This window comes from Tursiops truncatus, chromosome 1 (genome assembly GCF_011762595.2).
Source record: "Tursiops truncatus isolate mTurTru1 chromosome 1, mTurTru1.mat.Y, whole genome shotgun sequence".
Lineage (NCBI taxonomy): Eukaryota > Metazoa > Chordata > Mammalia > Artiodactyla > Delphinidae > Tursiops > Tursiops truncatus.
The window spans coordinates 73,443,798-73,450,886 of record NC_047034.1 but is presented as its reverse complement, the minus strand read 5'-3'; positions in this window follow the sequence as shown (position 1 = coordinate 73,450,886).

Sequence of the window (7,089 nt, the reverse complement as noted above, 5' to 3'; positions counted from 1 at the left end):
GCCTTCCCACCCCCCCAAATCACATCACTGATTATGCTACCAAATCATAACTTCTCCTCTGGATCCCAGGAGTGGAACTGAGACAGTGGGTTGGAAAATGGAGCTTCAGAGAGCTATGAATCCCTGAGAAGTGACTGCAGGAAACATCACGCTCGTGGACCCTGTGAGGGAAGGAGCAGAGCAAACTCCCCAACGGGCAGGGATGGAGATGGGAGGCAGACAGATGGAAACTGGGAGAAAAGGTCTGAGAAAAATAGAGTCACAGAAACAAAGGGGCTGTGAGGGAAAAGAGAAGAAGACCAGAAAGATGAGAGAGAGAGAGGGCAAGAGTGCCACTGATTGCTAGGGGCACTACCTGGACACCTGTCCTTAAATAGGAACTGAGGCCAGGACCGTGCCCATCAAGGGGCCATATTCCTGAGACTGATGAAAATCACATAATTTGCCACTAACTTGCTGTGTGATCTAGAGCAATTCCCTCCCCCTCCTGGCAGAACAGGAGGGTTAGATAGACCGACCCCTAGATTCCAATCCCGCTCTACATTCTCCACTTCTCCATGAAGGCAGAGAAGCCAGGACACAGGCAGGCAGTGGGCACATCCTGGCAGTGACTGTGCCCATGCCCAGACTGGGAAACTGGGTGTCTGCTTTCCGTCCATTCCCTCGCCCCAGCTCCAGGTGCCAGAGGTTTCCTACCAGCGGCTCCTGGGCTTTGCCTGTCTTGTTTATGCCTCCTGGTGGTTGCGACGTGGCATTGCAGGCTGGTCTCTGGGCTCTCCTTTCCCTCCCTCCTATCCGGCCGGGTCTGCCTGTTCTTGCCCTGCCCTGCTCCTGACTCAGGCAGGAGTAGGCAGTGCTGATTCATCTCCAGCGAGCCTTCCCACACCCACACCTCTCACACCTGCCTGATGTATGAAGTTTTTCCAGCCCAGGTGAACTTCTAAGATGGAAACTGTACGCCTGTAAACGGTTTAAAAGCCACAGGGAGGAGTCAGGAGGGAACTAGGTGGCAGAAGTGAGGGGCTGAACACTGCCAAGCTCTGCCAACCCACCAACTATCCCGGGGGCAACTTGGCGGGAAGAGAAATGGTCTTGCTATTGGGACCCCAGATTTAAGCCCTGGCTTTCTCCTGACTTACTGTGTGACTTTGGGGGAGTTGCACCAACCTCTGAGCTTAAACTTTTTCACTACAAAGACCCCTTTTATTCTTCTTCTCCCCCCCCAGCCCCCCGCAAATATGCTTTTAAATATTTTCTCTTAACAAACTTTATGAAATAATTTATCTACTATCCCCTGACAGCCTGCTCAGCATGAGAGAACCTGCATTATCACACTGGGTGTGGGTCATTCTGGATCTGCCGTGTGTAATGCATTTGTCATTCCCTTTGCTGGAGGGGTGCAGACTGACATTATGGGGCACCTGCTGTGTGCTGGGTAACTGTCCGTATATCATCCCATTTAATTTACAGAACAATCCCAGGAAATTAGTACAGTCTTACCCCACTTTATAAAGGAGAAAAATGAGGTTCAGGGAAGTTTCCCCAAGCTCACACAATAAATGAGGCATGACTTAAACACAGGTGATCACAATGGTAAACCTCCCCTATAATGTCCAATCACCAAGAATCTCCAAGAGGGGCTTCCCTGGTGGCGCAGTGGTTAAGAATCCACCTGTCAATGCAGGGGACACGGGTTCGAGCCCTGGTCCGGGAGGATCCCACATGCCACAGAGCAACTAAGCCTGTGAGCCACAACTACCGAGCCTGCACTCTAGAGCCGGCGAGCCACAACTACTGAGCCCGTGCGCCTAGAGCCCGTGCTCTGCAACAAGAGAAGCCACCGCAATGAGAAGCCCGCACAGCAAAGAAGACCCAACACAGCTAATCAATCAATCAATCAATCTTAAAAAAACAACTGAGAGTGAAATTTGAAAAATTACATAAAATAGGCAGCTTTGCAGGGGGAATATATATATTTTTAATATATATATATATATAATTCACCAAAATTGACTAAGAGAGAGGAAATCTGAAGACCTATAACTATTAAAGAAATTGATCCATAGTATAAATCCACACAATAATGATAAAAATTAAAAATAAAACAGATCCGGGCTTCCCTGGTGGCGCAGTGGTTTAGAGTCTGCCTGCCGATGCAGGGGACACGGGTTCGTGCCCCGGTCCGGGAAGATCCCACATACCGCGGAGTGGCTGGGCCCGTGAGCCATGGCCGCTGAGCCTGCGCGTCCAGAGCCTGTGCTCTGCAATGGGAGAGGTCACAACAGTGAGAGGCCCGCGTACCGCAAAAAAATCAATTAATAAATAAATAAATAAAACCGATCCAAATGATTTTTGCAGGCAAGTTTATCAAATAGCCAAGAAAAAAAATCTTATACAAACTTATATTTCTAGAAAAAAAGGAAAGAGTGCCCAGCTTATTTTATGTGGCAGATACGAAATAAGCTTTGCAGTAAAGACTGCTGGTTGCGCCATTACCTATTCTCTTGTCTCTCATAGCAAAAGAACCTGTACTTTTAAGTTCAAATAAAGGCCACACTCCCCAGCCTTCCTTGCATCTAGGAGTAGCCACATGACTGAGCTCTGGCCTAGAGAAGTAAACAGAAGTGATGTTACTGAGCAGGACATTATGGACACTTCCCCGGACAGACCTCCCCCACACCACCATGTCCTCCTCCTGCCTCTTATTTGTAGAAAAGCTTTGGTCTCCAAGGCCTCCCATGAGTCACAAAATGCAGGCTCAAGAGTCAAGGACTGAAAGAATGGGAACATATAGTAACAAAAGATAACAGTTTGGCCAGGAGAACTGGTAACAATTTAAACAGGTCAGCCACATGGCAGTCACAGAATCGCTCACTCCTCCCTGAAGGACTTAGAGAACAGAGTCTGATGCACATTCCTGAGTTGTTTTGCAGTTACTAAAACCACCACCAGAGGGAAAAAGCTAACTACATGGTAACCAGACTATAGCCATGATACAAGCGGCTCCATCCTGAGCAGTACTAAATCTATGGCTTGCCTAATTCCAGAAACTGGCCTCAAGGAAATGCGAACAAAGCAACCCTGGAGCTATAGATTGACTGTTCTTAAAACAATCAAGATGATGCTGACCAGATCACTGCATGACCAGTTCTGAGATGATTGTCAGAGTTGACTGTTACTGTTCGGCACATAGCCCCTGCCTGCACACCCCTGAATCTTCCCAGTTTTTTCCTATAAAATCCTTTTCCCTCTAACTGGCAACTTGGAGATGGTTTGGGGGGCACTAGTCCACCATCTTCCCAGGTTGCCAGCTTCCTGTATAAAGCATCTTTTTCCACCAACCCTTGTCTCTCGAACATTGACTTTTGAGCCAAATCTGAGTTTGATTCCAACTCTGGCCAGTAACAGCGATAGATGCAACTTCTGATTCATGCCCTTAATGGCAGAGAACATGCTGTTCTTTCACTGCTGTTTAGAATACAGATGAGCCATTTGGACCATACAAACCAGGGATAGCTGGGCAGAACCCCCAAACTAGCCCTAGAGCACAAACCTCCAGACAGTACGTGACAAAGCAGTCAACTTCTTCCTACTTGCCTCTGCTATTTTTGGTATTTGTTATACACAGCCAAATCTGTGTACTAAGTAAATCACCCTGCATGTGAACACCAGAAATGTACCATACGAGAAAGGAAAGTTAGAAAACAATCTCAATTATGCTTACAGATACAAAATCCTCAGTAAACTATTAGCAAATGGAATCCATCATTTTACTTAAGAAAAATACATCATGCCTAAGTTGGGTCAACATCATGGATGCAGAGATGGTTTTAACATTAGCAAATGTATTAATGTAAGTCACCCCGCTAACAGATTAAAAATTAAAATTATATGATTATCTCAAGAGATGCCAGAATAAATTCAATACCCATTCATAGTGAAACTCTTAGTAATCTAGGAATGGAAAAGAAATATCTTGACCAACAAAGGGCATCTATCAAAAACTTAGTTCAATTTCATTCTCAATAGTAAATGATTTAAATTATTTTTTTAAAAAATGTAAATTTATTTATTTATTTATTTTTGGCTGCATTGGGTCTTCGTTGCCGCACGCGGGCTTTCTCTGGTTGCGGCGAGCAGGGGCTACTCTTTGTTGTGGTGCGCAGGCTTCTCACTGTTGTGGCTCCTCTTTTTGCGGAGCATGGAATCTAGGTGTGCAGGCTTCAGTAGTTGTGGCATGTGGGCTCAGTCGTTGTGGCACACGGGCTCTAGAGAGCATGCTTAGTAGTTGTGGCGCACGGGCTTAGCTGCTCCGCGGCATGTGGGATCTTCCCTGACCAGGGCTCGAACCTGTGTCCACTACATTAGCAGGCAGATTCTTAACCACTGCGCCACCAGCGAAGTCCCTAAATCATTCTTATTAAAGTCAAGAACAAGGAAATGATTCCCACTATTATCACTTCACTCAACGTTAAACTGAAGTGTATGGCCATTTTTCTTAAGGTCTAAGGATTAGGAAAAAATAACAAGATGATATGATTGTCTCCATGGAAAAACAAGAACCCTGACAGCTGAGTACAAACAGTGCAGCATAAAAGCCCTGTTGGGATAAGAAGCAGATGAACATAGGTGTGGGCTGACCTGGGGCAGCAAAACCCCCTCCTGCAAATCCCCAGAGCTGGAGGATTACGACCTAAAGGGACTGCCTCTTCCCAGAGCTGTGTTTTAGAGTTTGAAGGCATAGCCCTTCCCAGAATGTTGCCTAGTAGAGTGACAGCAAAGAGAATAGTGACCCTAGTTCTCTGGTGTCTTTGGCTGTCCACACTGAGGGCCCCAATACCCATCACCAGACACAATAACTGAGAACAAACCCCACCCCAGCCCAGGAAACATGTACTTACAAGCCAAAATAATCAGAACCTGAGGTATATAGCTATTATAATGACATAATAAGAGCAAGCTAAACCATTTGAAGTAGAATTGTTGAAACTGATGAACCAAGAAATTAAAATAAGATAATAAATATCCTCAAAAAGATAAAGAACAACTGATAGAAATAAGAACAAGAGGTCATAAAAAAAGAACCGAGTAGACATATCGAATATAAAAAATGTATTTGTTGATATTAAGAACACAACAAGTGGAAAAAATAAAGGATGGATACAGCTGGAGAACAAATGAGTGAACTGGGAGATCAGACTGAGAAAATCTCCCAGAGGGCAGAAGAAAAGATTAAAGAGAGAATACTTCAAAGGGAGCTAAATGACATAGAGAATAAAAGTGTGAGATCGGGATAATAGGATTCCCCAAAGAGAGGAAGAAAAAAAGGTAGGGGGGAATAGCTGAAGAAATATGGTAATACATTTCTGAGAGTTAGAGTAAGGTGAAAGTTCTCAGCTTGAAATGGCTCACAGAGTGCTAACTGGGGTGACTAAGGAGGGGAAAAAACACATTTAGACTCATACTGAAATTTAAGTGTATCAAATCAGATAAAATTCTAAACATCTCCAAAAGAAATACAAAGGAACAAAAATCAAACTGCATCAGACTTCTCAACAGAAACACTAGATGCAAGAAGACAAAGTAGCAATGTTTTTAAACGTTGAAAGAAATCTTACATATAGCCAAATAGTCATTCAAATGTGAGGGTATTAAACCCTGGTGGTCCAGGGGTTGGGACTGCTCTTCCGCTGCCTGGGGCCGGGTTCAATCCCTGGTGGGGGAAATAGGATCCCACAAGCAGCCTGGCACAGCCAAAAAAAAAAAAAAAATTCCTCAGGCATAGTAGGCCTCAGGAAAAAGACCAACATTAAAAACACTCTTCGGGGGCTTCCCTGGTGGCACAGTGGTTGATAGTCTGCCTGCCGATGCAGGGAACACGGGTTCATGCCCCGGTCCGGGAAGATCCCACATGCCGCGGAGCAGCTGGGCCCGTGAGCCATGGCCGCTGAGCCTGTGCGTCTGGAGCCTGTGCTCCGCAACGGGAGAGGCCACAACTGTGAGAGGCCTGCATACCGCAAAAAAAAAAAAAAAAAAAACACTCTTCGGGACTTCCCTGGTGACACAGTGGTTAAGAATCCGCCTGTCAATGCAGGGGACACGGGTTCGAGCCCTGGTCCGGGAAGATCCCACATGCCATGGAGCAACTAATCCCGTGCACCACAACTACTGAGCCTGCACTGTAGAGCCTGCAAGCCACAACTACTGAGACCTCGTGCCACAACTACTGAAGCCTGCGCACCTAGAGCCCATGCTCTGCAACAAGAGAAGCCACCACAATGAGAAGCCTGCGCACTGCAACAAAGAGTAGCCCCTGCTCACCACAACTAGAGAAAGCCCGCGTGCAGCAACAAAGACCCAACACAGCCAAAAATAATAAATAAATTTATTTTTTTAAAGAAAACAACACTCTTAGAGAAAGTACTCAAATAAGAAGAGAGAAATGAGTATGATGCCTGAGACATGGGGAGTAAAACTGGTTAAATAATATAATAAAACTGATTATTTTTAAAAGCCAAAGGGCAAGGGAGAGAGAGAGAGAGAGAATGAAATGGTTGGGTGGAGAGCAGCGTCTCCAGTTGCTGCAGGTTATATTTGCAAAAAAAGGACTTGGCACAAAATTTTATTAGCGGCTTGAGGAAAAGTACTTGAGGGACAAGACAGCTAGCCTTTGGTTGGGGAATTACACAAAACAAGAATCAACCTGAATTTTAAGAACTGTCAAGATGATGAGAGAAGAGAGAGGAAAGGGCAAGACTAAAAGGATATGAGGGTGTGAAAAAGTACTTTTGCTATTAAGGGAAATATAAAATGAATGATACATTTAGAAATTATTCTAAGGAGGAACTGGAGTTAAATTAAAGCAATCACAACATTGTAAAAATATAGAATATATAACTTTTAAAATATAAGAAGAAAGTTGGCTCCATCCGTTGGAAAGCAAGAAAGAAAAAAACGACAAAAAAGGCACAGTATACAGAAAATTAAAATGTCAGAATAAGTCCTAATACTATAAAGGAATCTGTAATAAAGATGAACAAAATAAACATACTTGTTAAAAGACAAAGATTCCCAAGTTGGGTTTAAAAT